This window comes from Bos indicus, chromosome 15 (assembly GCF_029378745.1).
Source record: "Bos indicus isolate NIAB-ARS_2022 breed Sahiwal x Tharparkar chromosome 15, NIAB-ARS_B.indTharparkar_mat_pri_1.0, whole genome shotgun sequence".
NCBI lineage: Eukaryota > Metazoa > Chordata > Mammalia > Artiodactyla > Bovidae > Bos > Bos indicus.
The window spans coordinates 60,943,681-60,955,060 of NC_091774.1; positions in this window are offsets into that span (position 1 = coordinate 60,943,681).

Below are 11,380 nucleotides of genomic sequence, written 5' to 3' on the forward strand. Positions count from 1 at the left end.
TGTTGAGTTTTAAGCCAACTTTTTCACTCTTCTCTTTCACTTTCCTCAAGAGGCTCTTTAGTTCTTCTTCACTTTCTGCAATAAGGGTGGTGTCATCTGAATATCTGAGGTTATTGATATTTCTCCCGGCAATCTTGATTCCAGCTTGTGCCTGATCCAGCCTGGTATTTCGCATGATGTATTTTGTATATCAGTTAAGCAAGCAGGGTGACAAGATACAGCCTTGACGTACTCCTTTCCCTATTTGGAACCAGTCTGTTGTTCCACGTCCAGTTCTAATTGTTGCTTCTTGACCTGAATACAGATTTCTCAGAAGGCAGGTCAGGTGGCCTGGTATTCCCATTTCTTGAAGAACTTTCCAGTTTATTGTGATCCACACAAAGGATTCGGCGTTGTCAATAAAGCAGAAGTAGATGTTTTTCTGGAACTCTTTTGCTTTTTTGATGATCCAACAGATGTTGACAATTTGATCTCTGGTTCCTCTGCCTTTTTTAAATCCGGCTTGAACATCTGAAAGTACATGGTTCACGTAATGTTGAAGTCTGGCTTGGAGAATTTTGAGCATTACTTGCTAGCATGTGAGATGAGTGCAATTGTGTGGTAGTTTGAACATTCTTTGGCATTGCCTTTCTTTGGGACTGGAATGAAATCTGACATTTTCCCGTCCTGTGGCCACTGCTGAGTTTTCCAAATTTGCTGACATATTGAGTGCAGCACTTTGATAGCATCATCTTTTAGGATTTGAAATAGCTCAACTGGAATTCTCACTGAAAACAGTGAGAGAGTTTATTTTGGGGGGGCTCCAAAATCACTGCAGATGGTGACTGCAGCCATGAAATTAAAAAATCTCTTGCTCCTTGGAAGAAAAGCTATGAGCAATCTAGACAGCATACTAAAAAGCAGAGACATTACTTTGCCAACAAAAGTCCATCTAGTCAAAGCCATGGTTTTTCCAGCAGTCATGTATGAATGTGAGAGTTGGACTATAAAGATAGCTGAGCACCAGATAATAGATGCTTTTGAACTGCGGTGTTGGAGAAGACTTTTTAAAAGTGACTTGGACTGCAAAGAGATCCAACCAGTCAATCCTAAAGGAAATCAGTCCTGAATATTCATTGGAAGGACTGATGCTGAAGCTGAAACTCCAATACTTTGGCCACCTGATTTAGAAGAACTGGCTCATTTGAAAAGACCATGGTGCTGGGAAAGACTGAAAGCAGGAGGAAAAGGGGATGACAGAAGATGAGATGGTTGGATGGCATCACCGACTTGATGGACATGAGTTTGAGTAAGCTCTGGGAATTTGTGATGGCGTGCTCAGGTGGTAAAGAATCTGCCTTCAATGCAAGAGACCCGAATTCAATCCCTGGGTGGGGAAGATCTCCTGAAGAACGGAATGGCTACCCATTCCAATATCCTTGCTTGGAGACTTCCAGGGACAGAGGATCCTAGCGTGCTCCAGTCCATGGGGTCGCAAAGTCAGACACAACTGAACTGAACTGAGCACTTATTTCCCCTTCTTGGGGCTGACATCCTTTGGGGGAATTATGTATCATCTTCTGTATGTAATCTTTCTAAGTCTAATCTTTCCTGTGCTCTCCTAGTCAAACCATCATGTTAGGCCAACAGACTCTCTTTCCAGGAATCACGAAACTTGACCAGAGTAATTCAAGGAAAAGCACTGGAGGGCATTCATTACAGTAGTAGTTTCTGAGGAGATAACAGTGTTTCTGCACACCCACCTATAATCTCATTTTACTGTCTTCCCATATATTCTGCAAATTTCTGCAACATCCTTCCAATAAATTCCACACTCATGAAGTTTACATTAAGTTTACCAATCACTATTTGTTGCTAACAATGAATGAACCCTGTCTATCACAACTGGTATCATCAGCGTAATATTATAGATTAGGAAATTAAAGCTCAGAGAGGTTAAAAGCATGTTCAAATTCATAAAGCTACTATCCAGTGTGTTATGGTGTATTGATCTCAAAGGTCAAGCTCTTTACACCATATTATCTTGCATGCCTCTTGATGAGGGAGTTAAATGAGAGCATCCCTCTCATAGCCAGAGATGCACCCATTGCTTCTTTCAAAGAGAATTTGTTAAAAGATGGAAATGACATCCATGGAAGCATGCGAGAGGACTTATCTTTACAGAAAATTCAAGGACCCATAAAATGCAAAGGCAAACTTCCTGAAGGTTCCAAATTCTAACTATTGTCTGAAATACACAATATGAGAAGAAATGCTGCAGAGGATTTTTAAAGGGATTTATTAAACTGTTTTCCTTTAATCCTTTGTTTGCAAGTTTTTTAATACCTAACATGATTATGTTCCCTGAATCCTCTGGCAGTTAAAAACAGGCATGACATAGTTCACAATACTAAGTAACTAAATTCCACAGAAAAACAAAACAAAAACTGTACATAATTAGCAATGGTTTTGTGTAGGGCCTTGCATCCTTCATATTTGCCTTTTGCCCATGATGTTTCTTTTATTATTTTGCATTGGTCACAATAAATTTAGCTCCTAGTGAAGATGGTATCAGAAACACCATCTGAAAATGTATTGTCTTATTTACTCTGAAGCTATTGCTAGCTATAACTTGTTTATACACATTAAAACAACAACAACAACAACTTAGAACCAGATCTGCTTGTGCTCCTCCTAAACTGGTGATTTTCCACTATGATTTATGTAGCTGATTATATTTCTGTCTTTCCTTTGACTGTTAAACACTTTGATGCAAGAATGTGTAAGGAACTCACAGCTGGCTTCAAATTGTATCCCCATCTTTTTAAGCTATTTATCTGACTTACTGATTCTTCTTTCCCACTATTGACTCAGATTGTCTCATTTTACATGTGTGTGTTTCTGTGTTCTGTTTTCAACTTTATTGAAATAAAAACAATTTTGAATAGATAACCAACCAACCAAAAGCAATGTAATATTTAAGTCAATTTAATTCACCTGCAATTCGTTAAACGCCTGTAAGTGCTATGTGCTCAGCTGCTCGGGTGTATCTGACTCTTTGCAACCCTACGGACTATAGCCCACCAGGCTCCTCTGTCCATGAAATTCTCAGGCAAGAGTATTGGAGTGTCACGTGCCTCCTTTATGCCAGATCTTAACCTGTGTCAGTCCATGCCTATACTATATATAATATAAAATATGTAGACTATTCTGATCTAATCCTTTGAGGAATCAAAATGATTTGGGAACTAAAGGATAATATCTAAGTAATTGTGGAAGTTCTTAATATCCCATTGCCAAAGAAGCCAGCTTCATGCTGGTAAATACTGCAGAATAGGTTTTCCTTTTTTCTCCAGTTTTAATGAGAAATAATCCACAAACATCATTACATGACTTTATAGTTTGATTTCCATGTATTGTAAAATGATTATCACAATAGGCTCAGCTAATACCCATCATCCCATATAGACATAATAAAAATAAAGTTATCCTTCTGATGAGAACTGTTAGAATTTACTCTAACAACCTTCCCATATACAATGTTGTTTATATACATCTGACTCTTTTATGACCCCATGGACTGTAGCCTGCCAGGTTCCTCTGTCCATGGAATTCTCCAGGAAAGAACACTGGAGTGGGTGGCCATTCCCTTCTCCAGAGGATCTTCTTGCCCCGGGGATAAAACACAGGCCTCCAGAATTGCAGGCACATTCTTTACCATCTGAACCACCAGGGAAGCCTCAATCTCTCTAAGCCTCTGTTATTTTTTCCTCCCTAAAGTATGAATATCCATACTAACTTTTCAGTATTGCTCAGAAATTTATATATGATAATGAACATGAATTTCTTTTTCTAGTGCTCAGCAAATAGTAAGTGCATGCTAAAAGGCAGTTAGGCAGTTCCCAGTGGGGCTTCCCTCATGGTTCAGGTGGTAAAGAATCTGCCTTCAATGCAAGAGACCCGAATTCAATCCCTGGGTGGGGAAGATCTCCTGAAGAAGGGAATGGCTACCCATTCCAGTATCCTTGCTTGGAGACTTCCAGGGACAGAGGATCCTAGCGGGCTACGGTCCCTGGGGTCGCAAAGAGTAGCCCATGAATGAGCATGCATATACACACATAAAAAGGACAGTTATGGAGAAGGCAATGGCAACTCACCCCAGTACTCTTGCCTGGAAAATCCCATGGGTGGAGGAGCCTGGTAGGCTGCAGTCCATGGGGTCACAAAGAGTCAGACACGACTGAGCGACTTATGACTGAGGGGCTGAGGTGGTAGGTAGAATGAGGACTAATAGGTATGGGATTTCTTTTTGGGGTGGACTGCAGCCTTGTCTAATTCAATGAAACTATGAGTCATACCATGTAGGATCACCCAAGACAGATGGGTCATGTTGGAGAGTTCTAACAAAATGTGGTCCACTGGAGAAGGAAATGGCAAACCACATAAGTATTCTTACCTTGAGAACTCTATGAACAGTGTGAAAAGGTGAAAAGAGATGACACTGAAAGATGAACTCCCCAGGTAGGTAGGTGCCCAATATGCTATTGGAGAACAATGGAAAAATAACTCCAGAAATAATGAAGAGATGGAGCCAAGCAAAAACAACACCCAGTTGGGAATGTGACTTGTAATGGGGTAAAGTCCAATGCTATAAAGAACAATATTGCATAGGAACCTGGAATGTTAGGTCCACGAATCAAGGTAAATTGGTTCAATGCAGGATACAGGATGCTTGGGGCTGGTGCACTGGGATGACCCAGAGGGATGGTATGGGGAGGGAGGTAGGAGGGGGGTTCAGGATGGGGAACACGTGTATACCCATGGCAGATCCATGTTGATAATATGGCAAAACCAATACAATATTGTAAAGTAATTAGCCTCCAATTAAAATAAATAAATTTAAATAACAAAAAAAGAAAGTGGTCAAACAGGAGATAGCAAGAGTCAACATTGACATTTTAGGAATGACTGAACTAAAATGGACTGGAATGGGTGAATTTAACTTAGATGACCATTCTATCTACTACTGTGGGCAAGAATCCCTTAGAAGAAATGGAATAGCACTCATGGTCAACAAAAGAGTCTGAAATACAGTATTTGGATGCAATCTCAAAAACATCAGAATGATCTCTGTTCATTTGCAAGGCAAACCATTCAATATCACAATAATCCAAGTCTATGCCCTATTCAGTAATGCTGAAGAAGCTGACATTGAACAGTTCTATGAAGACCTACAAGACCTTCTAGAACTAACACCCAAAAAAGATGTCCTTTTGATTATAGGGGACTGAAATGCAAAAGTAAGAAGTCAAGAGATACCTGGAGTAACAGGCAAATTTGGCCTTGGAGTACAAAATGAAACAAGGCAAAGATAACAGAGTTTTGCCAAGAGAACGCACTGGTCATAGCAAATACCCTCTTCCAACAATAAAAGAGGAGACTACATATGGACATCACCAGATGGTCAATACCAAAATAAGATTGAGTATATTCTTTGCAGCAGAAGTTGGAGAAGCTCAATACAGTCAGCAAAAACAAGACCAGGAGCTGACTGTGGCTCAGATCATGAACTCCTTATTGCCAAATTCAGACTGATATTGAAGAAAGTAGGAAAAACCACTAGACCATACAGGTATGACCTAAATCAAATCCCTTATGATTATACAGTAGAAGTGACAAATAGATTCAAGTGATTAGATCTGATAGATAGAGTGCCTGAAGAACTATGGATGGAGGTTCATGACATTGTACAGGAGGCAGTGATCGAGACCATCCCCAAGAAAAAGAAGTGCAAAAAGACAAAATGGTTGTCTGAGGAGGCCTTACAAATAGCTACTAAAAGAAGATAAGTGAAAGGCAAAGGAGAAAAGGAAAGATATACCCTAGTGAATGCAAAGTCCAAAGAATAGCAAGAAGAGATAAGAAAGTCTTCCTCAGTAATCAATGCAAAGAAATAGAGGAAAACAATAGAATGGGAAAGACTGGAGCTCTTTTCAAGAAAATTAGAGATACCAATGGAACATTTCATGCAAAGACGGGCACAATAAAGGACAGAAATGTATGTACCTAACAGAAACAGAAGATATTAAGAAGAGGTGGTAAGAATACACAGAAGAACTATACAAAAAATGACCCAGATATACATGACCCAGATAACCACGATGGTGAGATCACTCACCTAGAGTTAGACATCCTGGAATGCAAAATCAAATGGGCTTTAAGAAGCATTACTATGAACAAAGCCAGTAGAGGTGATGTAATTCCAGTTGAGCTGTTTCAAATACTAAAAGATGATGCTGTGAAAGTGCTGCACTCAACATGCCAGCAAATTTGGAAAACTCAGCAGCGGCCACAAGACTGGAAAAAGTCAGTTTTCATTCCAATCACAAAGAAAGGCAATGCCAAAGAATGTTAAAACTACCACACAATTGCACTCATCTCACATGCTAGCAAACTAATGCTCAAAATTCTCCAAGCCCAGCTTCAACACTACATAAACTGTTAACTTCCAGAAGTTCAAGCTGGATTTACAGAAGGCAGAGGAACCAGATATCAAATTGCCAACATCCACTTGATCATCGAAAAAGCAAGAGAGTTCCAGAAAAACATCTACTTCTGCATTATTGACTATACCAAAGCCTATGACTGTGTGGGTCACAACAAACTATGGAAAATTCTTAAAGAGATGGAATACAAAACCACCTGACCTGCCTCCTGAGAAATCTGTATGCAAGTCAAGAAGCAACAGTTAGAACTCAACATGGAACAACAGACTGGTTCCAAATTGGGAAAGGAGTACATCAGGCTGTATATTGTCACCCTTCTTATTTAATTTATATGCAGAATACATCATGGGAAATGCTGGGCTGGATGAAGCACAAGCTGGAATCAAGATTGCCAGGAGAAATATCAGTAACCTCAGATGTGCAGATGACACCACCCTAATGGCAGAAAGCGAAGAGGAACTAAAGAGCCTCTTGATGAAAGTGAAAGAGGAGAGTGAAAAAGATGGCTTGAAGCTCAACATTAAGAAAACTAAGATCATAGCATCTGGTCCCATCACTTCATGGGAAATAAATGGGAAAACAATGGAAACAATGAGAGACTTTATTTTGGTGGGGCTCCAAACTCACTGCCTGGAAAACCCCATGGACGGAGGAGCCTGGAAGGCTACAGTCCACGGGGCCGCTAAGAGTCAGACACGACCTAGCGACTTCCCTTTCACTTTTCACTTTCATGCACTGGAGAAGGAAATGGCAACCCACTCCAGATGTTCTTGCTTGGAGAATCCCGGGGACGGGGGAGCCTGGTGGGCTGCCATCTATGGGGTCGCACAGAGTCAGACAAGACTGAAGCAACTTAGCAGCAGCAGCAGCAAACTCACTGCAGATGGGGACTGCAGCCATGAAATTAAAACACTTGCTCCTTGGAAGAAAAACTATGACTAACCTAGACAGAATACTAAAAAGCAGAGATATAACTTTGCTAACAGTCCATCTAGTCAAAGCTATGGTTTTTCCAGCAGTAGTGTACAGATGAGTGATTTGGGCTATAAAGGAAGATGAGTGCTGAATAATTGATGCTTTTGAACTGTGGTGTTGGAGAAGACTCTTGAGAGTCCCTTGGACTGCAAGGAGATCCAACCAGACCATCCTAAAGGAAATCAGTCCTGAATATTCATTGGAAGGATTGATGCTTAAGCTGAAGCTCTAATACTTTGGCCACCTGATGTGAAGAACCGACTCATTGGAAAAGACCCTGGTGCTGGGAAAGATTGAGGTGGGAGGAAAAGGAGACAACAGAGGATGAGATGCTTGGATGGCATCACTGACTTGAGACATGAATTTGAGTAAGCGCTGGGAGTTGTTGCCACACAGGGAAGCCTGGCGTGCTGCAGTCTATGGGGGCGCAAAGAATGGACACGACTGAGTGACTGAATTGAGTGCACCACGTATTATGCTAAACACTTTGCATACATTAGTATATTTAATCCTTGCAACAATATTGGAAAATAGGTAGGCTCATCCCATTTTCACAAGTGAGAAAACAAGAAAACTGAACCTCAGAAAAAGTGACAGAATTTTAAACGTGGTCATCCTGAACTCAAAGTTCATGTTTTTAACCAATGTTCATGACCTTCTAGCAATAATTTTAAAAGACACTTAAAGCTAAAAATTAAAAGATGCTTGCTCCTTGGATGAAAAGCTATGACAAACCTCAATATCATATTAAAAATCAGAAACATTACTTTGCCAACAAAGGTCATATAGTCAAAGCTGTGGTTTTTCCAGTAGTCATGTATGGATGTGAGTGTTGGACATAAAGAAGAATGAGAACCAAAGAATTGATGCTTTTGAACTGTGGTGTTGGAGAAGACTCTTGAGAGTCACTTGGACTTCAAGGAGAGCAAACCAGTCCATCCTAAAGGAGATCAGTCCTGAATATTCATTGGAAGAACTGATGCTGAAGCTGAAGCTCCTATACTGTGGCCACCTGATATGAAGAGCCGACTCGTTAGAAAAGACCTGATGCTGGGAAAGATTGAAGGCAGCAAGAGAAGGGGATGACAGAGGACGAGATGGTTGGATGGCATCGCTGACTCGATGGACATGAGTTTGAGCAAGTTCCGGGCGATGGTGAAGGACAGGGAAACCTGGCATGCTGCAGTCCATGGGGTTGCAAAGAGTCGGACACGACTGAGCAACTGAACAGCAAGCAATAGTTTTACTCCAAATAATTAATGGGATTTCTGTAAAACCGCTCTTTCAGTCAGCTGGAGATACTGGACCAAAGCTGTTTTAACCAAACACGCATCCTCACCTTGATCCCTCTGAAGCAAATTCCCCGAACTGACTCAATTCTCATTCTTCTCTTCCATTTGAGTTCAAGTTAAACCATTTATTTAAAAGAACGGGAATAATTTTCTTGCACTTTTTGTGACAATCAGAGTTATGCTCAATAAGGGACTGTCAATCAAACTTTTTTTTTTATTTTTTCAAGTTCATTCTTCTCACTCTTGAGTGATCTCAGTATATGTCTTAAGGCTGATTCAAGAGATAAAAATCAGAACTTAGAATAAATTCTGAGAATACAAAATAATAAATAAAGGAAATAAGAAGGCATGTCATTTAATAAATAGAATATAATAAACCTATATGGGTATAACCTTGCATGGCATATACTTAAACCAAGAGAACCATTTCTCTTTTCTGAGAAAGGTGGACCCTCAAATTGTCTGTAGCTGATTTTCTTTTTGCTACATCCAAAATCTGACTCTCCTGCATCTAAAACGTGGCTGGCAAAATATTTGTAAAGCAGTAGGGTTGGGGAAACAGGCTAGAAAGAGCGAGTTTGTGCATTTAACTGTGCTTTCTCATGGTTTTAGAAAATGTATTATGCCTTTCTTAGTGGAAAAATAGGTGGGTGGAGAGGACTAGATCCAAGATTAGCTGTATGGAGTCTTGGTAATATAGTAGCAGCAGAGTAATTTCCACTGGGCAGAGTTCAGATCTGTCACTTGCAAGCAACTTACAGGAAGCTTTGGTTGAGACTTAGTTTTTTATTTCTCCTTGAGAGATAAAAGTTGTGCTTTATTCTCTTCTATTTTAAATTATTACTTTATAATAAATGGTTAAATTGCCTCATTTATTTAAACTTTTCTCCTCATGCTTAATAATAACATTTTCCTTGAGCAGAACTATTCTTTCATAGAAAAATCTGAAGAATCTTTATTAACTTCCAAATGCTATGCAAATGTGTGCAATTATTATTATTGCAGCCATCATCATTAGAATTTTTGATGACCCTGAATATTGGCGTCTTCTTTTAAAAAGATATAGACACCTCTTCACATAAATAATATTCTCTACAGATTCACAAGGGTGACAACCTTAAATGCCATGAATAGAGAAGAAATGCAAAGAGATGCATTTCACAGCTCATGGGCGTCATGATTTTAACTTTATATCAAGACAAAAATTAATTGTTATTCTTTTTCTAAGGTAGGTTGATGATTTTATCTCCCATTTTTATTTTTGGTTAGGAAAATGTAGTGTATCCACTGGAGACAACATACAAAATTCAGGAAAAAATAGAAGAAGAAAATAAGACTGTCAGTTAAGTATCTACACTGTTAATACTTTAGAATATACCTGGCTAGATATTTTTTTTCACATGAGTACACATATAAAATCCTCCCTTCTCCAAATATAAATCACATTAGACATGCTGTTTCATGACAGCCTACTTTATTTAACATGGTCATGAAGACACTTAATGTTATTAAATATTATGCTACAACTTGAGTTTTTAATATCTGTAGACAACTTTTAATATATGCATGACACTGTTTAAAAATTAGCTAAATAATTTTTCTAATTTTTACAGCTAAAAATAATTCGATAATGAATATCCTTATATGTAAAAAACTTTCTATATTTCTGTCATCAAAGGACATGCATCCCACAGCAATCACAATTTTCTTGGGTTTCCTGGGATAAAATAAAGATGGAAAGAATCAATCTGGTTTACTGAAATTCACCAGGAACATTTTCAAGATGTCTGTCCTATCCCTGGATCAAGTACGTTACCTTAGGATCAACTCAGGAATAAAGTTTCCAAATTCCCTATGTCCAATTACAGTATTTCTCTAGTCCCCCTCTTAATTCAGTTTCCTACCCTTGGAATACAAACCGTCACAACAGAAAGAAAATTCTAGCCATAAGGTTCCAATGAGAGAACTCGGTATATTTTTCAGAGGTCCATTTGGGCTTCATTCCTTGCCTTGAAAGTTCCAGGCCAATGCCTAGATGTCACTGACCATTTATCTCTTTCTCATTCCTCCCCTCCTGACCAAGGGTAGGTGAAGTTAAACTGCAGGACATTCATCCATAATACCCACATTTCTACCATAGTCAAGATTTTGCTGAGCAGAAAGCTGCTTAGAGAATGTAGTCTGTAGTTGAACTAGGGTGAGTCTCCTGCTCCTTCTATTGCAGGATGAATGGTTGAATCCTCTGACGTGGCAATGGCTGTGCAGGATACATCAGCCAAGTGCAATACAAGTCAGTCATCAGAAATAAGCCTTGAGCCCAGGGGCCGAGATTATAAAGCTCAAGCAAAGAGCTATGTCTCTTTTTAGAGAGCTACATGACTCTCTTTTTCTCAGTTTAATCACAAGTCTGTTTATTTGCCTTGTAGTTTATAAGTACAGTAAGAAGTGCCTGTTATAGCATAAATATTCTCTTCGTTAGGCAAAAGCATATCAAAGAATATGTGGGTGTCCATTAACAACTCTTAGTAATGCATTTAGACTTATTTGTGAGCTCTCAGAGGAGGAGTCATATACAAGAGAAATTTTGAAAGAAAGCAAAGGTGATAATGGTAATATTAACAATAACTC